The sequence below is a fragment of the Equus caballus genome, chromosome 28 (assembly GCF_041296265.1).
Source record: "Equus caballus isolate H_3958 breed thoroughbred chromosome 28, TB-T2T, whole genome shotgun sequence".
Lineage (NCBI taxonomy): Eukaryota > Metazoa > Chordata > Mammalia > Perissodactyla > Equidae > Equus > Equus caballus.
Genome location: NC_091711.1, coordinates 1350028 through 1373978, shown reverse-complemented (window position 1 = coordinate 1373978; position 23951 = coordinate 1350028).

Genomic DNA, 23951 nt, shown 5'->3' with positions numbered 1-23951 from the left:
GTTTCTTAGCTTCCCAAAGAGCTGGAAGCAAGATGCTGTGGGGCCCAACTCGCCCTTTGGAAAGAAGCCTGCACGTTGTGCCTTTCAGCTCTAGGGCAAAGTAGCACACCCAGAGCAGAAGTCCTACTTCAGCCAGATCAGGCCTGCAAAGAAACTGCGTTTCACAGGCCTTTGGAAGAGATGTTCCCACTAGGCTGTAAGAGCACTGTGCAGAGCGAGTTGTTTCTTAGCTTCCCAGAGAGCTGGAAGCAAGATGCTGTGGGGCCCAACTCGCCCTTTGGAAAGAAGCCTGCACGTTGTGCCTTTCAGCTCTAGGGCAAAGTAGCAAAGCCAGAGCAGAAGTCCTACTTCAGCCAGATCAGGCCTGCAAAGAAACTGCATTTCACAGGCCTTTGGAAGAGATGTTCCCGGTAGGCTGTAAGAGCACTGTGCAGAGCGAGTTGTTTCTTAGCTTCCCAAAGAGCTGGAAGCAAGATGCTGTGGGGCCCAACTCGCCCTTTGGAAAGAAGCCTGCACGTTGTGCCTTTCAGCTCTAGGGCAAAGTAGCACACCCAGAGCAGAAGTCCTACTTCAGCCAGATCAGGCCTGCAAAGAAACTGCGTTTCACAGGCCTTTGGAAGAGATGTTCCCACTAGGCTGTAAGAGCACTGTGCAGAGCGAGTTGTTTCTTAGCTTCCCAAAGAGCTGGAAGCAAGATGCTGTGTGGCCCAACTCGCCCTTTGGAAAGAAGCCTGCACGTTGTGCCTTTCAGCTCTAGGGCAAAGTAGCACACCCAGAGCAGAAGTCCTACTTCAGCCAGATCAGGCCTGCAAAGAAACTGCGTTTCACAGGCCTTTGGAAGAGATGTTCCCACTAGGCTGTAAGAGCACTGTGCAGAGCGAGTTGTTTCTTAGCTTCCCAAAGAGCTGGAAGCAAGATGCTGTGGGGCCCAACTCGCCCTTTGGAAAGAAGCCTGCACGTTGTGCCTTTCAGCTCTAGGGCAAAGTAGCACACCCAGAGCAGAAGTCCTACTTCAGCCAGATCAGGCCTGCAAAGAAACTGCGTTTCACAGGCCTTTGGAAGAGATGTTCCCACTAGGCTGTAAGAGCACTGTGCAGAGCGAGTTGTTTCTTAGCTTCCCAAAGAGCTGGAAGCAAGATGCTGTGGGGCCCAACTCGCCCTTTGGAAAGAAGCCTGCACGTTGTGCCTTTCAGCTCTAGGGCAAAGTAGCACACCCAGAGCAGAAGTCCTACTTCAGCCAGATCAGGCCTGCAAAGAAACTGCGTTTCACAGGCCTTTGGAAGAGATGTTCCCACTACGCTGTAAGAGCACTGTGCAGAGCGAGTTGTTTCTTAGCTTCCCAAAGAGCTGGAAGCAAGATGCTGTGGGGCCCAACTCGCCCTTTGGAAAGAAGCCTGCACGTTGTGCCTTTCAGCTCTAGGGCAAAGTAGCACACCCAGAGCAGAAGTCCTACTTCAGCCAGATCAGGCATGCAAAGAAACTGCATTTCACAGGCCTTTGGAAGAGATGTTCCCGGTAGGCTCTAAGAGCACTGTGCAGAGCGAGTTGTTTCTTAGCTTCCCAAAGAGCTGGAAGCAAAATGCTGTGGGGCCCAACTCGCCCTTTGGAAAGAAGCCTGCACGTTGTGCCTTTCAGCTCTAGGGCAAAGTAGCACACCCAGAGCAGAAGTCCTACTTCAGCCAGATCAGGCCTGCAAAGAAACTGCGTTTCACAGGCCTTTGGAAGACATGTTCCCGGTAGGCTGTAAGAGCACTGTGCAGAGCGAGTTGTTTCTTAGCTTCCCAAAGAGCTGGAAGCAAGATGCTGTGGGGCCCAACTCGCCCTTTGGAAAGAAGCCTGCACGTTGTGCCTTTCAGCTCTAGGGCAAAGTAGCACACCCAGAGCAGAAGTCCTACTTCAGCCAGATCAGGCCTGCAAAGAAACTGCGTTTCACAGGCCTTTGGAAGAGATGTTCCCACTAGGCTGTAAGAGCACTGTGCAGAGCGAGTTGTTTCTTAGCTTCCCAAAGAGCTGGAAGCAAGATGCTGTGGGGCCCAACTCGCCCTTTGGAAAGAAGCCTGCACGTTGTGCCTTTCAGCTCTAGGGCAAAGTAGCACACCCAGAGCAGAAGTCCTACTTCAGCCAGATCAGGCCTGCAAAGAAACTGCGTTTCACAGGCCTTTGGAAGAGATGTTCCCGGTAGGCTGTAAGAGCACTGTGCAGAGCGAGTTGTTTCTTAGCTTCCCAAAGAGCTGGAAGCAAGATGCTGTGGGGCTCAACTCGCCCTTTGGAAAGAAGCCTGCACGTTGTGCCTTTCAGCTCTAGGGCAAAGTAACACACCCAGAGCAGAAGTCCTACTTCAGCCAGATCAGGCCTGCAAAGAAACTGCGTTTCACAGGCCTTTGGAAGACATGTTCCCGGTAGGCTGTAAGAGCACTGTGCAGAGCGAGTTGTTTCTTAGCTTCCCAAAGAGCTGGAAGCAAGATGCTGTGGGGCCCAACTCGCCCTTTGGAAAGAAGCCTGCACGTTGTGCCTTTCAGCTCTAGGGCAAAGTAGCACACCCAGAGCAGAAGTCCTACTTCAGCCAGATCAGGCCTGCAAAGAAACTGCGTTTCACAGGCCTTTGGAAGAGATGTTCCCGGTAGGCTGTAAGAGCACTGTGCAGAGCGAGTTGTTTCTTAGCTTCCCAAAGAGCTGGAAGCAAGATGCTGTGGGGCCCAACTCGCCCTTTGGAAAGAAGCCTGCACGTTGTGCCTTTCAGCTCTAGGGCAAAGTAGCACACCCAGAGCAGAAGTCCTACTTCAGCCAGATCAGGCCTGCAAAGAAACTGCGTTTCACAGGCCTTTGGAAGAGATGTCCCGGTAGGCTGTAAGAGCACTGTGCAGAGCGAGTTGTTTCTTAGCTTCCCAAAGAGCTGGAAGCAAGATGCTGTGGGGCCCAACTCGCCCTTTGGAAAGAAGCCTGCACGTTGTGCCTTTCAGCTCTAGGGCAAAGTAGCACACCCAGAGCAGAAGTCCTACTTCAGCCAGATCAGGCCTGCAAAGAAACTGCGTTTCACAGGCCTTTGGAAGAGATGTTCCCACTAGGCTGTAAGAGCACTGTGCAGAGCGAGTTGTTTCTTAGCTTCCCAAAGAGCTGGAAGCAAGATGCTGTGGGGCCCAACTCGCCCTTTGGAAAGAAGCCTGCACGTTGTGCCTTTCAGCTCTAGGGCAAAGTAGCACACCCAGAGCAGAAGTCCTACTTCAGCCAGATCAGGCCTGCAAAGAAACTGCGTTTCACAGGCCTTTGGAAGAGATGTTCCCGGTAGGCTGTAAGAGCACTGTGCAGAGCGAGTTGTTTCTTAGCTTCCCAAAGAGCTGGAAGCAAGATGCTGTGGGGCCCAACTCGCCCTTTGGAAAGAAGCCTGCACGTTGTGCCTTTCAGCTCTAGGGCAAAGTAGCACACCCAGAGCAGAAGTCCTACTTCAGCCAGATCAGGCCTGCAAAGAAACTGCGTTTCACAGGCCTTTGGAAGAGATGTTCCCGGTAGGCTGTAAGAGCACTGTGCAGAGCGAGTTGTTTCCTAGCTTCCCAAAGAGCTGGAAGCAAGATGCTGTGGGGCCCAACTCGCCCTTTGGAAAGAAGCCTGCACGTTGTGCCTTTCAGCTCTAGGGCAAAGTAGCACACCCAGAGCAGAAGTCCTACTTCAGCCAGATCAGGCCTGCAAAGAAACTGCGTTTCACAGGCCTTTGGAAGAGATGTTCCCACTAGGCTGTAAGAGCACTGTGCAGAGCGAGTTGTTTCTTAGCTTCCCAAAGAGCTGGAAGCAAGATGCTGTGGGGCCCAACTCGCCCTTTGGAAAGAAGCCTGCACGTTGTGCCTTTCAGCTCTAGGGCAAAGTAGCACACCCAGAGCAGAAGTCCTACTTCAGCCAGATCAGGCCTGCAAAGAAACTGCGTTTCACAGGCCTTTGGAAGAGATGTTCCCACTAGGCTGTAAGAGCACTGTGCAGAGCGAGTTGTTTCTTAGCTTCCCAAAGAGCTGGAAGCAAGATGCTGTGTGGCCCAACTCGCCCTTTGGAAAGAAGCCTGCACGTTGTGCCTTTCAGCTCTAGGGCAAAGTAGCACACCCAGAGCAGAAGTCCTACTTCAGCCAGATCAGGCCTGCAAAGAAACTGCGTTTCACAGGCCTTTGGAAGAGATGTTCCCACTAGGCTGTAAGAGCACTGTGCAGAGCGAGTTGTTTCTTAGCTTCCCAAAGAGCTGGAAGCAAGATGCTGTGGGGCCCAACTCGCCCTTTGGAAAGAAGCCTGCACGTTGTGCCTTTCAGCTCTAGGGCAAAGTAGCACACCCAGAGCAGAAGTCCTACTTCAACCAGATCAGGCCTGCAAAGAAACTGCGTTTCACAGGCCTTTGGAAGAGATGTTCCCACTAGGCTGTAAGAGCACTGTGCAGAGCGAGTTGTTTCTTAGCTTCCCAAAGAGCTGGAAGCAAGATGCTGTGGGGCCCAACTCGCCCTTTGGAAAGAAGCCTGCATGTTGTGCCTTTCAGCTCTAGGGCAAAGTAGCACACCCAGAGCAGAAGTCCTACTTCAGCCAGATCAGGCCTGCAAAGAAACTGCGTTTCACAGGCCTTTGGAAGAGATGTTCCCACTAGGCTGTAAGAGCACTGTGCAGAGCGAGTTGTTTCTTAGCTTCCCAAAGAGCTGGAAGCAAGATGCTGTGGGGCCCAACTCGCCCTTTGGAAAGAAGCCTGCACGTTGTGCCTTTCAGCTCTAGGGCAAAGTAGCACACCCAGAGCAGAAGTCCTACTTCAGCCAGATCAGGCCTGCAAAGAAACTGCGTTTCACAGGCCTTTGGAAGAGATGTTCCCACTAGGCTGTAAGAGCACTGTGCAGAGCGAGTTGTTTCTTAGCTTCCCAAAGAGCTGGAAGCAAGATGCTGTGGGGCCCAACTCGCCCTTTGGAAAGAAGCCTGCACGTTGTGCCTTTCAGCTCTAGGGCAAAGTAGCACACCCAGAGCAGAAGTCCTACTTCAGCCAGATCGGGCCTGCAAAGAAACTGCATTTCACAGGCCTTTGGAAGAGATGTTCCCGGTAGGCTGTAAGAGCACTGTGCAGAGCGAGTTGTTTCTTAGCTTCCCAAAGAGCTGGAAGCAAGATGCTGTGGGGCCCAACTCGCCCTTTGGAAAGAAGCCTGCACGTTGTGCCTTTCAGCTCTAGGGCAAAGTAGCACACCCAGAGCAGAAGTCCTACTTCAGCCAGATCAGGCCTGCAAAGAAACTGCGTTTCACAGGCCTTTGGAAGAGATGTTCCCACTAGGCTGTAAGAGCACTGTGCAGAGCGAGTTGTTTCTTAGCTTCCCAAAGAGCTGGAAGCAAGATGCTGTGGGGCCCAACTCGCCCTTTGGAAAGAAGCCTGCACGTTGTGCCTTTCAGCTGTAGGGCAAAGTAGCAAACCCAGAGCAGAAGTCCTACTTCAGCCAGATAAGGCCTGCAAAGAAACTGCATTTCACAGGCCTTTGCAAGAGATGTTCCCGGTAGGCTGTAAGAGCACTGTGCAGAGCGAGTTGTTTCTTAGCTTCCCAAAGAGCTGGAAGCAAGATGCTGTGGGGCCCAACTCGCCCTTTGGAAAGAAGCCTGCACGTTGTGCCTTTCAGCTCTAGGGCAAAGTAGCACACCCAGAGCAGAAGTCCTACTTCAGCCAGATCAGGCCTGCAAAGAAACTGCGTTTCACAGGCCCTTGGAAGAGATGTTCCCACTAGGCTGTAAGAGCACTGTGCAGAGCGAGTTGTTTCTTAGCTTCCCAAAGAGCTGGAAGCAAGATGCTGTGTGGCCCAACTCGCCCTTTGGAAAGAAGCCTGCACGTTGTGCCTTTCAGCTCTAGGGCAAAGTAGCACACCCAGAGCAGAAGTCCTACTTCAGCCAGATCAGGCCTGCAAAGAAACTGCGTTTCACAGGCCTTTGGAAGAGATGTTCCCACTAGGCTGTAAGAGCACTGTGCAGAGCGAGTTGTTTCTTAGCTTCCCAAAGAGCTGGAAGCAAGATGCTGTGGGGCCCAACTCGCCCTTTGGAAAGAAGCCTGCACGTTGTGCCTTTCAGCTCTAGGGCAAAGTAGCACACCCAGAGCAGAAGTCCTACTTCAGCCAGATCAGGCCTGCAAAGAAACTGCGTTTCACAGGCCTTTGGAAGAGATGTTCCCACTAGGCTGTAAGAGCACTGTGCAGAGCGAGTTGTTTCTTAGCTTCCCAAAGAGCTGGAAGCAAGATGCTGTGGGGCCCAACTCGCCCTTTGGAAAGAAGCCTGCACGTTGTGCCTTTCAGCTCTAGGGCAAAGTAGCACACCCAGAGCAGAAGTCCTACTTCAGCCAGATCAGGCCTGCAAAGAAACTGCGTTTCACAGGCCTTTGGAAGAGATGTTCCCGGTAGGCTGTAAGAGCACTGTGCAGAGCGAGTTGTTTCTTAGCTTCCCAAAGAGCTGGAAGCAAGATGCTGTGGGGCTCAACTCGCCCTTTGGAAAGAAGCCTGCACGTTGTGCCTTTCAGCTCTAGGGCAAAGTAACACACCCAGAGCAGAAGTCCTACTTCAGCCAGATCAGGCCTGCAAAGAAACTGCGTTTCACAGGCCTTTGGAAGACATGTTCCCGGTAGGCTGTAAGAGCACTGTGCAGAGCGAGTTGTTTCTTAGCTTCCCAAAGAGCTGGAAGCAAGATGCTGTGGGGCCCAACTCGCCCTTTGGAAAGAAGCCTGCACGTTGTGCCTTTCAGCTCTAGGGCAAAGTAGCACACCCAGAGCAGAAGTCCTACTTCAGCCAGATCAGGCCTGCAAAGAAACTGCGTTTCACAGGCCTTTGGAAGAGATGTTCCCGGTAGGCTGTAAGAGCACTGTGCAGAGCGAGTTGTTTCTTAGCTTCCCAAAGAGCTGGAAGCAAGATGCTGTGGGGCCCAACTCGCCCTTTGGAAAGAAGCCTGCACGTTGTGCCTTTCAGCTCTAGGGCAAAGTAGCACACCCAGAGCAGAAGTCCTACTTCAGCCAGATCAGGCCTGCAAAGAAACTGCGTTTCACAGGCCTTTGGAAGAGATGTCCCGGTAGGCTGTAAGAGCACTGTGCAGAGCGAGTTGTTTCTTAGCTTCCCAAAGAGCTGGAAGCAAGATGCTGTGGGGCCCAACTCGCCCTTTGGAAAGAAGCCTGCACGTTGTGCCTTTCAGCTCTAGGGCAAAGTAGCACACCCAGAGCAGAAGTCCTACTTCAGCCAGATCAGGCCTGCAAAGAAACTGCGTTTCACAGGCCTTTGGAAGAGATGTTCCCACTAGGCTGTAAGAGCACTGTGCAGAGCGAGTTGTTTCTTAGCTTCCCAAAGAGCTGGAAGCAAGATGCTGTGGGGCCCAACTCGCCCTTTGGAAAGAAGCCTGCACGTTGTGCCTTTCAGCTCTAGGGCAAAGTAGCACACCCAGAGCAGAAGTCCTACTTCAGCCAGATCAGGCCTGCAAAGAAACTGCGTTTCACAGGCCTTTGGAAGAGATGTTCCCGGTAGGCTGTAAGAGCACTGTGCAGAGCGAGTTGTTTCTTAGCTTCCCAAAGAGCTGGAAGCAAGATGCTGTGGGGCCCAACTCGCCCTTTGGAAAGAAGCCTGCACGTTGTGCCTTTCAGCTCTAGGGCAAAGTAGCACACCCAGAGCAGAAGTCCTACTTCAGCCAGATCAGGCCTGCAAAGAAACTGCGTTTCACAGGCCTTTGGAAGAGATGTTCCCGGTAGGCTGTAAGAGCACTGTGCAGAGCGAGTTGTTTCCTAGCTTCCCAAAGAGCTGGAAGCAAGATGCTGTGGGGCCCAACTCGCCCTTTGGAAAGAAGCCTGCACGTTGTGCCTTTCAGCTCTAGGGCAAAGTAGCACACCCAGAGCAGAAGTCCTACTTCAGCCAGATCAGGCCTGCAAAGAAACTGCGTTTCACAGGCCTTTGGAAGAGATGTTCCCACTAGGCTGTAAGAGCACTGTGCAGAGCGAGTTGTTTCTTAGCTTCCCAAAGAGCTGGAAGCAAGATGCTGTGGGGCCCAACTCGCCCTTTGGAAAGAAGCCTGCACGTTGTGCCTTTCAGCTCTAGGGCAAAGTAGCACACCCAGAGCAGAAGTCCTACTTCAGCCAGATCAGGCCTGCAAAGAAACTGCGTTTCACAGGCCTTTGGAAGAGATGTTCCCACTAGGCTGTAAGAGCACTGTGCAGAGCGAGTTGTTTCTTAGCTTCCCAAAGAGCTGGAAGCAAGATGCTGTGTGGCCCAACTCGCCCTTTGGAAAGAAGCCTGCACGTTGTGCCTTTCAGCTCTAGGGCAAAGTAGCACACCCAGAGCAGAAGTCCTACTTCAGCCAGATCAGGCCTGCAAAGAAACTGCGTTTCACAGGCCTTTGGAAGAGATGTTCCCACTAGGCTGTAAGAGCACTGTGCAGAGCGAGTTGTTTCTTAGCTTCCCAAAGAGCTGGAAGCAAGATGCTGTGGGGCCCAACTCGCCCTTTGGAAAGAAGCCTGCACGTTGTGCCTTTCAGCTCTAGGGCAAAGTAGCACACCCAGAGCAGAAGTCCTACTTCAACCAGATCAGGCCTGCAAAGAAACTGCGTTTCACAGGCCTTTGGAAGAGATGTTCCCACTAGGCTGTAAGAGCACTGTGCAGAGCGAGTTGTTTCTTAGCTTCCCAAAGAGCTGGAAGCAAGATGCTGTGGGGCCCAACTCGCCCTTTGGAAAGAAGCCTGCATGTTGTGCCTTTCAGCTCTAGGGCAAAGTAGCACACCCAGAGCAGAAGTCCTACTTCAGCCAGATCAGGCCTGCAAAGAAACTGCGTTTCACAGGCCTTTGGAAGAGATGTTCCCACTAGGCTGTAAGAGCACTGTGCAGAGCGAGTTGTTTCTTAGCTTCCCAAAGAGCTGGAAGCAAGATGCTGTGGGGCCCAACTCGCCCTTTGGAAAGAAGCCTGCACGTTGTGCCTTTCAGCTCTAGGGCAAAGTAGCACACCCAGAGCAGAAGTCCTACTTCAGCCAGATCAGGCCTGCAAAGAAACTGCGTTTCACAGGCCTTTGGAAGAGATGTTCCCACTAGGCTGTAAGAGCACTGTGCAGAGCGAGTTGTTTCTTAGCTTCCCAAAGAGCTGGAAGCAAGATGCTGTGGGGCCCAACTCGCCCTTTGGAAAGAAGCCTGCACGTTGTGCCTTTCAGCTCTAGGGCAAAGTAGCACACCCAGAGCAGAAGTCCTACTTCAGCCAGATCGGGCCTGCAAAGAAACTGCATTTCACTGGCCTTTGGAAGAGATGTTCCCGGTAGGCTGTAAGAGCACTGTGCAGAGCGAGTTGTTTCTTAGCTTCCCAAAGAGCTGGAAGCAAGATGCTGTGGGGCCCAACTCGCCCTTTGGAAAGAAGCCTGCACGTTGTGCCTTTCAGCTCTAGGGCAAAGTAGCACACCCAGAGCAGAAGTCCTACTTCAGCCAGATCAGGCCTGCAAAGAAACTGCGTTTCACAGGCCTTTGGAAGAGATGTTCCCACTAGGCTGTAAGAGCACTGTGCAGAGCGAGTTGTTTCTTAGCTTCCCAAAGAGCTGGAAGCAAGATGCTGTGGGGCCCAACTCGCCCTTTGGAAAGAAGCCTGCACGTTGTGCCTTTCAGCTCTAGGGCAAAGTAGCAAACCCAGAGCAGAAGTCCTACTTCAGCCAGATAAGGCCTGCAAAGAAACTGCATTTCACAGGCCTTTGCAAGAGATGTTCCCGGTAGGCTGTAAGAGCACTGTGCAGAGCGAGTTGTTTCTTAGCTTCCCAAAGAGCTGGAAGCAAGATGCTGTGGGGCCCAACTCGCCCTTTGGAAAGAAGCCTGCACGTTGTGCCTTTCAGCTCTAGGGCAAAGTAGCACACCCAGAGCAGAAGTCCTACTTCAGCCAGATCAGGCCTGCAAAGAAACTGCGTTTCACAGGCCCTTGGAAGAGATGTTCCCACTAGGCTGTAAGAGCACTGTGCAGAGCGAGTTGTTTCTTAGCTTCCCAAAGAGCTGGAAGCAAGATGCTGTGTGGCCCAACTCGCCCTTTGGAAAGAAGCCTGCACGTTGTGCCTTTCAGCTCTAGGGCAAAGTAGCACACCCAGAGCAGAAGTCCTACTTCAGCCAGATCAGGCCTGCAAAGAAACTGCGTTTCACAGGCCTTTGGAAGAGATGTTCCCACTAGGCTGTAAGAGCACTGTGCAGAGCGAGTTGTTTCTTAGCTTCCCAAAGAGCTGGAAGCAAGATGCTGTGGGGCCCAACTCGCCCTTTGGAAAGAAGCCTGCACGTTGTGCCTTTCAGCTCTAGGGCAAAGTAGCACACCCAGAGCAGAAGTCCTACTTCAGCCAGATCAGGCCTGCAAAGAAACTGCGTTTCACAGGCCTTTGCAAGAGATGTTCCCGGTAGGCTGTAAGAGCACTGTGCAGAGCGAGTTGTTTCTTAGCTTCCCAAAGAGCTGGAAGCAAGATGCTGTGGGGCCCAACTCGCCCTTTGGAAAGAAGCCTGCACGTTGTGCCTTTCAGCTCTAGGGCAAAGTCGCACACCCAGAGCAGAAGTCCTACTTCAGCCAGATCAGGCCTGCAAAGAAACTGCGTTTCACAGGCCTTTGGAAGAGATGTTCCCACTAGGCTGTAAGAGCACTGTGCAGAGCGAGTTGTTTCTTAGCTTCCCAAAGAGCTGGAAGCAAGATGCTGTGGGGCCCAACTCGCCCTTTGGAAAGAAGCCTGCACGTTGTGCCTTTCAGCTCTAGGGCAAAGTCGCACACCCAGAGCAGAAGTCCTACTTCAGCCAGATCAGGCCTGCAAAGAAACTGCGTTTCACAGGCCTTTGGAAGAGATGTTCCCACTAGGCTGTAAGAGCACTGTGCAGAGCGAGTTGTTTCATAGCTTCCCAAAGAGCTGGAAGCAAGATGCTGTGGGGCCCAACTCGCCCTTTGGAAAGAAGCCTGCACGTTGTGCCTTTCAGCTCTAGGGCAAAGTAGCACACCCAGAGCAGAAGTCCTACTTCAGCCAGATCAGGCCTGCAAAGAAACTGCGTTTCACAGGCCTTTGGAAGAGATGTTCCCACTAGGCTGTAAGAGCACTGTGCAGAGCGAGTTGTTTCTTAGCTTCCCAAAGAGCTGGAAGCAAGATGCTGTGGGGCCCAACTCGCCCTTTGGAAAGAAGCCTGCACGTTGTGCCTTTCAGCTCTAGGGCAAAGTAGCACACCCAGAGCAGAAGTCCTACTTCAGCCAGATCAGGCCTGCAAAGAAACTGCGTTTCACAGGCCTTTGGAAGAGATGTTCCCACTAGGCTGTAAGAGCACTGTGCAGAGCGAGTTGTTTCTTAGCTTCCCAAAGAGCTGGAAGCAAGATGCTGTGGGGCCCAACTCGCCCTTTGGAAAGAAGCCTGCACGTTGTGCCTTTCAGCTCTAGGGCAAAGTAGCACACCCAGAGCAGAAGTCCTACTTCAGCCAGATCAGGCCTGCAAAGAAAGTGCGTTTCACAGGCCCTTGGAAGAGATGTTCCCGTTAGGCTGTAAGAGCACTGTGCAGAGCGAGTTGTTTCTAGCTTCCCAAAGAGCTGGAAGCAAGATGCTGTGGGGCCCAACTCGCCCTTTGGAAAGAAGCCTGCACGTTGTGCCTTTCAGCTCTAGGGCAAAGTAGCACACCCAGAGCAGAAGTCCTACTTCAGCCAGATCAGGCCTGCAAAGAAACTGCGTTTCACAGGCCTTTGGAAGAGATGTTCCCACTAGGCTGTAAGAGCACTGTGCAGAGCGAGTTGTTTCTTAGCTTCCCAAAGAGCTGGAAGCAAGATGCTGTGGGGCCCAACTCGCCCTTTGGAAAGAAGCCTGCACGTTGTGCCTTTCAGCTCTAGGGCAAAGTAGCACACCCAGAGCAGAAGTCCTACTTCAGCCAGATCAGGCCTGCAAAGAAACTGCGTTTCACAGGCCTTTGGAAGAGATGTTCCCACTAGGCTGTAAGAGCACTGTGCAGAGCGAGTTGTTTCTTAGCTTCCCAAAGAGCTGGAAGCAAGATGCTGTGGGGCCCAACTCGCCCTTTGGAAAGAAGCCTGCACGTTGTGCCTTTCAGCTCTAGGGCAAAGTAGCACACCCAGAGCAGAAGTCCTACTTCAGCCAGATCAGGCCTGCAAAGAAACTGCGTTTCACAGGCCTTTGGAAGAGATGTTCCCACTAGGCTGTAAGAGCACTGTGCAGAGCGAGTTGTTTCTTAGCTTCCCAAAGAGCTGGAAGCAAGATGCTGTGGGGCCCAACTCGCCCTTTGGAAAGAAGCCTGCACGTTGTGCCTTTCAGCTCTAGGGCAAAGTAGCACACCCAGAGCAGAAGTCCTACTTCAGCCAGATCAGGCCTGCAAAGAAACTGCGTTTCACAGGCCTTTGGAAGAGATGTTCCCACTAGGCTGTAAGAGCACTGTGCAGAGCGAGTTGTTTCTTAGCTTCCCAAAGAGCTGGAAGCAAGATGCTGTGGGGCCCAACTCGCCCTTTGGAAAGAAGCCTGCACGTTGTGCCTTTCAGCTCTAGGGCAAAGTAGCAAACCCAGAGCAGAAGTCCTACTTCAGCCAGATCAGGCCTGCAAAGAAACTGCATTTCACAGGCCTTTGCAAGAGATGTTCCCGGTAGGCTGTAAGAGCACTGTGCAGAGCGAGTTGTTTCTTAGCTTCCCAAAGAGCTGGAAGCAAGATGCTGTGGGGCCCAACTCGCCCTTTGGAAAGAAGCCTGCACGTTGTGCCTTTCAGCTCTAGGGCAAAGTAGCACACCCAGAGCAGAAGTCCTACTTCAGCCTGATCAGGCATGCAAAGAAACTGCATTTCACAGGCCTTTGGAAGAGATGTTCCCGGTAGGCTCTAAGAGCACTGTGCAGAGCGAGTTGTTTCTTAGCTTCCCAAAGAGCTGGAAGCAAGATGCTGTGGGGCCCAACTCGCCCTTTGGAAAGAAGCCTGCACGTTGTGCCTTTCAGCTCTAGGGCAAAGTCGCACACCCAGAGCAGAAGTCCTACTTCAGCCAGATCAGGCCTGCAAAGAAACTGCGTTTCACAGGCCTTTGGAAGAGATGTTCCCACTAGGCTGTAAGAGCACTGTGCAGAGCGAGTTGTTTCATAGCTTCCCAAAGAGCTGGAAGCAAGATGCTGTGGGGCCCAACTCGCCCTTTGGAAAGAAGCCTGCACGTTGTGCCTTTCAGCTCTAGGGCAAAGTAGCACACCCAGAGCAGAAGTCCTACTTCAGCCAGATCAGGCCTGCAAAGACACTGCATTTCACAGGCCTTTGCAAGAGATGTTCCCGGTAGGCTGTAAGAGCACTGTGCAGAGCGAGTTGTTTCTTAGCTTCCCAAAGAGCTGGAAGCAAGATGCTGTGGGGCCCAACTCGCCCTTTGGAAAGAAGCCTGCACGTTGTGCCTTTCAGCTCTAGGGCAAAGTAGCACACCCAGAGCAGAAGTCCTACTTCAGCCAGATCAGGCCTGCAAAGAAAGTGCGTTTCACAGGCCCTTGGAAGAGATGTTCCCGTTAGGCTGTAAGAGCACTGTGCAGAGCGAGTTGTTTCTAGCTTCCCAAAGAGCTGGAAGCAAGATGCTGTGGGGCCCAACTCGCCCTTTGGAAAGAAGCCTGCACGTTGTGCCTTTCAGCTCTAGGGCAAAGTAGCACACCCAGAGCAGAAGTCCTACTTCAGCCAGATCAGGCCTGCAAAGAAACTGCGTTTCACAGGCCTTTGGAAGAGATGTTCCCACTAGGCTGTAAGAGCACTGTGCAGAGCGAGTTGTTTCTTAGCTTCCCAAAGAGCTGGAAGCAAGATGCTGTGGGGCCCAACTCGCCCTTTGGAAAGAAGCCTGCACGTTGTGCCTTTCAGCTCTAGGGCAAAGTAGCACACCCAGAGCAGAAGTACTACTTCAGCCAGATCAGGCCTGCAAAGAAACTGCGTTTCACAGGCCTTTGGAAGAGATGTTCCCACTAGGCTGTAAGAGCACTGTGCAGAGCGAGTTGTTTCTTAGCTTCCCAAAGAGCTGGAAGCAAGATGCTGTGGGGCCCAACTCGCCCTTTGGAAAGAAGCCTGCACGTTGTGCCTTTCAGCTCTAGGGCAAAGTAGCACACCCAGAGCAGAAGTCCTACTTCAGCCAGATCAGGCCTGCAAAGAAACTGCGTTTCACAGGCCTTTGGAAGAGATGTTCCCACTAGGCTGTAAGAGCACTGTGCAGAGCGAGTTGTTTCTTAGCTTCCCAAAGAGCTGGAAGCAAGATGCTGTGGGGCCCAACTCGCCCTTTGGAAAGAAGCCTGCACGTTGTGCCTTTCAGCTCTAGGGCAAAGTAGCACACCCAGAGCAGAAGTCCTACTTCAGCCAGATCAGGCCTGCAAAGAAACTGCGTTTCACAGGCCTTTGGAAGAGATGTTCCCACTAGGCTGTAAGAGCACTGTGCAGAGCGAGTTGTTTCTTAGCTTCCCAAAGAGCTGGAAGCAAGATGCTGTGGGGCCCAACTCGCCCTTTGGAAAGAAGCCTGCACGTTGTGCCTTTCAGCTCTAGGGCAAAGTAGCAAACCCAGAGCAGAAGTCCTACTTCAGCCAGATCAGGCCTGCAAAGAAACTGCATTTCACAGGCCTTTGCAAGAGATGTTCCCGGTAGGCTGTAAGAGCACTGTGCAGAGCGAGTTGTTTCTTAGCTTCCCAAAGAGCTGGAAGCAAGATGCTGTGGGGCCCAACTCGCCCTTTGGAAAGAAGCCTGCACGTTGTGCCTTTCAGCTCTAGGGCAAAGTAGCACACCCAGAGCAGAAGTCCTACTTCAGCCTGATCAGGCATGCAAAGAAACTGCATTTCACAGGCCTTTGGAAGAGATGTTCCCGGTAGGCTCTAAGAGCACTGTGCAGAGCGAGTTGTTTCTTAGCTTCCCAAAGAGCTGGAAGCAAGATGCTGTGGGGCCCAACTCGCCCTTTGGAAAGAAGCCTGCACGTTGTGCCTTTCAGCTCTAGGGCAAAGTCGCACACCCAGAGCAGAAGTCCTACTTCAGCCAGATCAGGCCTGCAAAGAAACTGCGTTTCACAGGCCTTTGGAAGAGATGTTCCCACTAGGCTGTAAGAGCACTGTGCAGAGCGAGTTGTTTCATAGCTTCCCAAAGAGCTGGAAGCAAGATGCTGTGGGGCCCAACTCGCCCTTTGGAAAGAAGCCTGCACGTTGTGCCTTTCAGCTCTAGGGCAAAGTAGCACACCCAGAGCAGAAGTCCTACTTCAGCCAGATCAGGCATGCAAAGAAACTGCGTCTCACAGGCCTTTGGAAGACATGTTCCCACTAGGCTGTAAGAGCACTGTGCACAGCGAGTTGTTTCATAGCTTCCCAAAGAGCTGGAAGCAAGATGCTGTGGGGCCCAACTCGCCCTTTGGAAAGAAGCCTGCACGTTGTGCCTTTCAGCTCTAGGGCAAAGTAGCACACCCAGAGCAGAAGTCCTACTTCAGCCAGATCAGGCATGCAAAGAAACTGCATTTCACAGGCCTTTGGAAGAGATGTTCCCACTAGGCTGTAAGAGCACTGTGCAGAGCGAGTTGTTTCTTAGCTTCCCAAAGAGCTGGAAGCAAGATGCTGTGGGGCCCAACTCGCCCTTTGGAAAGAAGCCTGCACGTTGTGCCTTTCAGCTCTAGGGCAAAGTAGCACACCCAGAGCAGAAGTCCTACTTCAGCCAGATCAGGCCTGCAAAGAAACTGCGTTTCACAGGCCTTTGGAAGAGATGTTCCCACTAGGCTGTAAGAGCACTGTGCAGAGCGAGTTGTTTCTTAGCTTCCCAAAGAGCTGGAAGCAAGATGCTGTGGGGCCCAACTCGCCCTTTGGAAAGAAGCCTGCACGTTGTGCCTTTCAGCTCTAGGGCAAAGTAGCACACCCAGAGCAGAAGTCCTACTTCAGCCAGATCAGGCCTGCAAAGAAACAGCATTTCACAGGCCTTTGCAAGAGATGTTCCCGGTAGGCTGTAAGAGCACTGTGCAGAGCGAGTTGTTTCTTAGCTTCCCAAAGAGCTGGAAGCAAGATGCTGTGGGGCCCAACTCGCCCTTTGGAAAGAAGCCTGCACGTTGTGCCTTTCAGCTCTAGGGCAAAGTAGCACACCCAGAGCAGAAGTCCTACTTCAGCCAGATCAGGCCTGCAAAGAAACTGCGTTTCACAGGCCTTTGGAAGAGATGTTCCCACTAGGCTGTAAGAGCACTGTGCAGAGCGAGTTGTTTCTTAGCTTCCCAAAGAGCTGGAAGCAAGATGCTGTGGGGCCCAACTCGCCCTTTGGAAAGAAGCCTGCACGTTGTGCCTTTCAGCTCTAGGGCAAAGTAGCACACCCAGAGCAGAAGTCCTACTTCAGCCAGATCAGGCCTGCAAAGAAACTGCGTTTCACAGGCCTTTGGAAGAGATGTTCCCACTAGGCTGTAAGAGCACTGTGCAGAGCGAGTTGTTTCTTAGCTTCCCAAAGAGCTGGAAGCAAGATGCTGTGGGGCCCAACTCGCCCTTTGGAAAGAAGCCTGCACGTTGTGCCTTTCAGCTCTAGGGCAAAGTAGCACACCCAGAGCAGAAGTCCTACTTCAGCCAGATCAGGCCTGCAAAGAAACTGCGTTTCACAGGCCTTTGGAAGAGATGTTCCCACTAGGCTGTAAGAGCACTGTGCAGAGCGAGTTGTTTCTTAGCTTCCCAAAGAGCTGGAAGCAAGATGCTGTGGGGCCCAACTCGCCCTTTGGAAAGAAGCCTGCACGTTGTGCCTTTCAGCTCTAGGGCAAAGTAGCACACCCAGAGCAGAAGTCCTACTTCAGCCAGATCAGGCCTGCAAAGAAACTGCGTTTCACAGGCCTTTGGAAGAGATGTTCCCACTAGGCTGTAAGAGCACTGTGCAGAGCGAGTTGTTTCTTAGCTTCCCAAAGAGCTGGAAGCAAGATGCTGTGGGGCCCAACTCGCCCTTTGGAAAGAAGCCTGCACGTTGTGCCTTTCAGCTCTAGGGCAAAGTAGCACACCCAGAGCAGAAGTCCTACTTCAGCCAGATCAGGCCTGTAAAGAAACTGCGTTTCACAGGCCTTTGGAAGAGATGTTCCCACTAGGCTGTAAGAGCACTGTGCAGAGCGAGCTGTTTCTTAGCTTCCCAAAGAGCTGGAAGCAAGATGCTGTGGGGCCCAAATCGCCCTTTGGAAAGAAGCCTGCACGTTGTGCCTTTCAGCTCTAGGGCAAAGTAGCACACCCAGAGCAGAAGTCCTACTTCAGCCAGATCAGGCCTGCAAAGAAACTGCGTTTCACAGGCCTTTGGAAGAGATGTTCCCACTAGGCTGTAAGAGCACTGTGCAGAGCGAGTTGTTTCTTAGCTTCCCAAAGAGCTGGAAGCAAGATGCTGTGGGGCCCAACTCGCCCTTTGGAAAGAAGCCTGCACGTTGTGCCTTTCAGCTCTAGGGCAAAGTAGCACACCCAGAGCAGAAGTCCTACTTCAGCCAGATCAGGCCTGCAAAGAAACTGCGTTTCACAGGCCTTTGGAAGAGATGTTCCCACTAGGCTGTAAGAGCACTGTGCAGAGCGAGTTGTTTCTTAGCTTCCCAAAGAGCTGGAAGCAAGATGCTGTGGGGCCCAACTCGCCCTTTGGAAAGAAGCCTGCACGTTGCGCCTTTCAGCTCTAGGGCAAAGTAGCACACCCAGAGCAGAAGTCCTACTTCAGCCAGATCAGGCCTGCAAAGAAACTGCGTTTCACAGGCCTTTGGAAGAGATGTTCCCACTAGGCTGTAAGAGCACTGTGCAGAGCGAGTTGTTTCTTAGCTTCCCAAAGAGCTGGAAGCAAGATGCTGTGGGGCCCAACTCGCCCTTTGGAAAGAAGCCTGCACGTTGTGCCTTTCAGCTCTAGGGCAAAGTAGCACACCCAGAGCAGAAGTCCTACTTCAGCCAGATCAGGCCTGCAAAGAAACTGCGTTTCACAGGCCTTTGGAAGAGATGTTCCCACTAGGCTGTAAGAGCACTGTGCAGAGCGAGTTGTTTCTTAGCTTCCCAAAGAGCTGGAAGCAAGATGCTGTGGGGCCCAACTCGCCCTTTGGAAAGAAGCCTGCACGTTGTGCCTTTCAGCTCTAGGGCAAAGTAGCACACCCAGAGCAGAAGTCCTACTTCAGCCAGATCAGGCCTGCAAAGAAACTGCGTTTCACAGGCCTTTGGAAGAGATGTTCCCGGTAGGCTGTAAGAGCACTGAGCAGAGCGAGTTGTTTCTTAGCTTCCCAAAGAGCTGGAAGCAAGATGCTGTGGGGCACAACTCGCCCTTTGGAAAGAAGCCTGCACGTTGTGCCTTTCAGCTCTAGGGCAAAGTAGCACACCCAGAGCAGAAGTCCTACTTCAGCCAGATCAGGCCTGCAAAGAAACTGCGTTTCACAGGCCTTTGGAAGACATGTTCCCGGTAGGCTGTAAGAGCACTGTGCAGAGCGAGTTGTTTCTTAGCTTCCCAAAGAGCTGGAAGCAAGATGCTGTGGGGCCCAACTCGCCCTTTGGAAAGAAGCCTGCACGTTGTGCCTTTCAGCTCTAGGGCAAAGTAGCACACCCAGAGCAGAAGTCCTACTTCAGCCAGATCAGGCCTGCAAAGAAACTGCGTTTCACAGGCCTTTGGAAGAGATGTTCCCACTAGGCTGTAAGAGCACTGTGCAGAGCGAGTTGTTTCTTAGCTTCCCAAAGAGCTGGAAGCAAGATGCTGTGGGGCCCAACTCGCACTTTGGAAAGAAGCCTGCACGTTGTGCCTTTCAGCTCTAGGGCAAAGTAGCACACCCAGAGCAGAAGTCCTACTTCAGCCAGATCAGGCCTGCAAAGAAACTGCGTTTCACAGGCCTTTGGAAGAGATGTTCCCACTAGGCTGTAAGAGCACTGTGCAGAGCGAGTTGTTTCTTAGCTTCCCAAAGAGCTGGAAGCAAGATGCTGTGGGGCCCAACTCGCCCTTTGGAAAGAAGCCTGCACGTTGTGCCTTTCAGCTCTAGGGCAAAGTAGCACACCCAGAGCAGAAGTCCTACTTCAGCCAGATCAGGCCTGCAAAGAAACTGCGTTTCACAGGCCTTTGGAAGACATGTTCCCACTAGGCTGTAAGAGCACTGTGCAGAGCGAGTTGTTTCTTAGCTTCCCAAAGAGCTGGAAGCAAGATGCTGTGGGGCCCAACTCGCCCTTTGGAAAGAAGCCTGCACGTTGTGCCTTTCAGCTCTAGGGCAAAGTAGCACACCCAGAGCAGAAGTCCTACTTCAGCCAGATCAGGCCTGCAAAGAAAGTGCGTTTCACAGGCCTTTGGAAGAGATGTTCCCACTAGGCTGTAAGAGCACTGTGCAGAGCGAGTTGTTTCTTAGCTTCCCAAAGAGCTGGAAGCAAGATGCTGTGGGGCCCAACTCGCCCTTTGGAAAGAAGCCTGCACGTTGTGCCTTTCAGCTCTAGGGCAAAGTAGCACACCCAGAGCAGAAGTCCTACTTCAGCCAGATCAGGCCTGCAAAGAAACTGCGTTTCACAGGCCTTTGGAAGAGATGTTCCCACTAGGCTGTAAGAGCACTGTGCAGAGCGAGTTGTTTCTTAGCTTCCCAAAGAGCTGGAAGCAAGATGCTGTGGGGCCCAAATCGCCCTTTGGAAAGAAGCCTGCACGTTGTGCCTTTCAGCTCTAGGGCAAAGTAGCACACCCAGAGCAGAAGTCCTACTTCAGCCAGATCAGGCCTGCAAAGAAACTGCGTTTCACAGGCCTTTGGAAGAGATGTTCCCACTAGGCTGTAAGAGCACTGTGCAGAGCGAGTTGTTTCTTAGCTTCCCAAAGAGCTGGAAGCAAGATGCTGTGGGGCCCAACTCGCCCTTTGGAAAGAAGCCTGCACGTTGTGCCTTTCAGCTCTAGGGCAAAGTAGCACACCCAGAGCAGAAGTCCTACTTCAGCCAGATCAGGCCTACAAAGAAATGCGTTTCACAGGCCTTTGGAAGAGATGTTCCCACTAGGCTGTAAGAGCACTGTGCAGAGCGAGTTGTTTCTTAGCTTCCCAAAGAGCTGGAAGCAAGATGCTGTGGGGCCCAACTCGCCCTTTGGAAAGAAGCCTGCACGTTGTGCCTTTCAGCTCTAGGGCAAAGTAGCACACCCAGAGCAGAAGTCCTACTTCAGCCAGATCAGGCCTGCAAAGAAACTGCGTTTCACAGGCCTTTGGAAGAGATGTTCCCACTAGGCTGTAAGAGCACTGTGCAGAGCGAGTTGTTTCTTAGCTTCCCAAAGAGCTGGAAGCAAGATGCTGTGGGGCCCAACTCGCCCTTTGGAAAGAAGCCTGCACGTTGTGCCTTTCAGCTCTAGGGCAAAGTAGCACACCCAGAGCAGAAGTCCTACTTCAGCCAGATCAGGCCTGCAAAGAAACTGCATTTCACAGGCCTTTGGAAGAGATGTTCCCGGTAGGCTGTAAGAGCACTGTGCAGAGCGAGTTGTTTCTTAGCTTCCCAAAGAGCTGGAAGCAAGATGCTGTGGGGCCCAACTCGCCCTTTGGAAAGAAGCCTACACGTTGTGCCTTTCATCTCTAGGGCAAAGTAGCACACCCAGAGCAGAAGTCCTACTTCAGCCAGATCAGGCCTGCAAAGAAACTGCGTTTCACAGGCCTTTGGAAGAGATGTTCCCGGTAGGCTGTAAGAGCACTGTGCAGAGCGAGTTGTTTCTTAGCTTCCCAAAGAGCTGGAAGCAAGATGCTGTGGGGCCCAACTCGCCCTTTGGAAAGAAGCCTGCACGTTGTGCCTTTCAGCTCTAGGGCAAAGTAGCACACCCAGAGCAGAAGTCCTACTTCAGCCAGATCAGGCCTGCAAAGAGACTGCGTTTCACAGGCCTTTGGAAGAGATGTTCCCACTAGGCTGTAAGAGCACTGTGCAGAGCGAGTTGTTTCTTAGCTTCCCAAAGAGCTGGAAGCAAGATGCTGTGGGGCCCAACTCGCCCTTTGGAAAGAAGCCTGCACGTTGTGCCTTTCAGCTCCAGGGCAAAGTAGCACACCCAGAGCAGAAGTCCTACTTCAGCCAGATCAGGCCTGCAAAGAAACTGCGTTTCACAGGCCTTTGGAAGAGATGTTCCCGGTAGGCTGTAAGAGCACTGTGCAGAGCGAGTTGTTACTTAGCTTCCCAAAGAGCTGGAAGCAAGATGCTGTGGGGCCCAACTCGCCCTTTGGAAAGAAGCCTGCACGTTGTGCCTTTCAGCTCTAGGGCAAAGTAGCACACCCAGAGCAGAAGTCCTACTTCAGCCAGATCAGGCCTGCAAAGAAACTGCGTTTCACAGGCCTTTGGAAGACATGTTCCCGGTAGGCTGTAAGAGCACTGTGCAGAGCGAGTTGTTTCTTAGCTTCCCAAAGAGCTGGAAGCAAGATGCTGTGGGGCCCAACTCGCCCTTTGGAAAGAAGCCTGCACGTTGTGCCTTTCAGCTCTAGGGCAAAGTAGCACACCCAGAGCAGAAGTCCTACTTCAGCCAGATCAGGCCTGCAAAGAAACTGCGTTTCACAGGCCTTTGGAAGACATGTTCCCGCTAGGCTGTAAGAGCACTGTGCAGAGCGAGTTGTTTCTTAGCTTCCCAAAGAGCTGGAAGCAAGATGCTGTGGGGCCCAACTCGCCCTTTGGAAAGAAGCCTGCACGTTGTGCCTTTCAGCTCTAGGGCAAAGTCGCACACCCAGAGCAGAAGTCCTACTTCAGCCAGATCAGGCCTGCAAAGAAACTGCGTTTCACAGGCCTTTGGAAGAGATGTTCCCACTAGGCTGTAAGAGCACTGTGCAGAGCGAGTTGTTTCTTAGCTTCCCAAAGAGCTGGAAGCAAGATGCTGTGGGGCCCAACTCGCCCTTTGGAAAGAAGCCTACACGTTGTGCCTTTCATCTCTAGGGCAAAGTAGCACACCCAGAGCAGAAGTCCTACTTCAGCCAGATCAGGCCTGCAAAGAAACTGCGTTTCACAGGCCTTTGGAAGAGATGTTCCCGGTAGGATGTAAGAGCACTGTGCAGAGCGAGTTGTTTCTTAGCTTCCCAAAGAGCTGGAAGCAAGATGCTGTGGGGCCCAACTCGCCCTTTGGAAAGAAGCCTGCACGTTGTGCCTTTCAGCTCTAGGGCAAAGTAGCACACCCAGAGCAGAAGTCCTACTTCAGCCAGATCAGGCCTGCAAAGAAACTGCGTTTCACAGGCCTGTGGAAGACATGTTCCCGGTAGGCTGTAAGAGCACTGTGCAGAGCGAGTTGTTTCTTAGCTTCCCAAAGAGCTGGAAGCAAGATGCTGTGGGGCCCAACTCGCCCTTTGGAAAGAAGCCTGCACGTTGTGCCTTTCAGCTCTAGGGCAAAGTAGCACACCCAGAGCAGAAGTCCTACTTCAGCCAGATCAGGCCTGCAAAGAAACTGCGTTTCACAGGCCTTTGGAAGACATGTTCCCGGTAGGCTGTAAGAGCACTGTGCAGAGCGAGTTGTTTCTTAGCTTCCCAAAGAGCTGGAAGCAAGATGCTGTGGGGCCCAACTCGCCCTTTGGAAAGAAGCCTGCACGTTGTGCCTTTCAGCTCTAGGGCAAAGTAGCACACCCAGAGCAGAAGTCCTACTTCAGCCAGATCAGGCCTGCAAAGAAACTGCGTTTCACAGGCCTTTGGAAGAGATGTTCCCACTAGGCTGTAAGAGCACTGTGCAGAGCGAGTTGTTTCTTAGCTTCCCAAAGAGCTGGAAGCAAGATGCTGTGGGGCCCAACTCGCCCTTTGGAAAGAAGCCTGCACGTTGTGCCTTTCAGCTCTAGGGCAAAGTAGCACACCCAGAGCAGAAGTCCTACTTCAGCCAGATCAGGCCTGCAAAGAAACTGCGTTTCACAGGCCTTTGGAAGACATGTTCCCACTAGGCTGTAAGAGCACTGTGCAGAGCGAGTTGTTTCTTAGCTTCCCGAAGAGCTGGAAGCAAGATGCTGTGGGGCCCAACTCGCCCTTTGGAAAGAAGCCTGCACGTTGTGCCTTTCAGCTCTAGGGCAAAGTAGCACACCCAGAGCAGAAGTCCTACTTCAGCCAGATCAGGCCTGCAAAGAAACTGCGTTTCACAGGCCTTTGGAAGAGATGTTCCCACTAGGCTGTAAGAGCACTGTGCAGAGCGAGTTGTTTCTTAGCTTCCCAAAGAGCTGGAAGCAAGATGCTGTGGGGCCCAACTCGCCCTTTGGAAAGAAGCCTGCACGTTGTGCCTTTCAGCTCTAGGGCAAAGTAGCACACCCAGAGCAGAAGTCCTACTTCAGCCAGATCAGGCCTGCAAAGAAACTGCGTTTCACAGGCCTTTGGAAGACATGTTCCCACTAGGCTGTAAGAGCACTGTGCAGAGCGAGTTGTTTCTTAGCTTCCCAAAGAGCTGGAAGCAAGATGCTGTGGGGCCCAACTCGCCCTCTGGAAAGAAGCCTGCACGTTGTGCCTTTCAGCTCTAGGACAAAGTAGCACACCCAGAGCAGAAGTCCTACTTCAGCCAGATCAGGCCTGCAAAGAAACTGCGTTTCACAGGCCTTTGGAAGAGATGTTCCCACTAGGCTGTAAGAGCACTGTGCAGAGCGAGTTGTTTCTTAGCTTCCCAAAGAGCTGGAAGCAAGATGCTGTGGGGCCCAACTCGCCCTTTGGAAAGAAGCCTGCACGTTGTGCCTTTCAGCTCTAGGGCAAAGTAGCACACCCAGAGCAGGAATCCTACTTCAGCCAGATCAGGCCTGCAAAGAAACTGCGTTTCACAGGCCTTTGGAAGACATGTTCCCACTAGGCTGTAAGAGCACTGTGCAGAGCGAGTTGTTTCTTAGCTTCCCGAAGAGCTGGAAGCAAGATGCTGTGGGGCCCAACTCGCCCTTTGGAAAGAAGCCTGCACGTTGTGCCTTTCAGCTCTAGGGCAAAATAGCACACCCAGAGCAGAAGTCCTACTTCAGCCAGATCAGGCCTGCAAAGAAACTGCGTTTCACAGGCCTTTGGAAGAGATGTTCCCACTAGGCTGTAAGAGCACTGTGCAGAGCGAGTTGTTTCTTAGCTTCCCAAAGAACTGGAAGCAAGATGCTGTGGCGCCCAAATCGCCCTTTGGAAAGAAGCCTGCACGTTGTGCCTTTCAG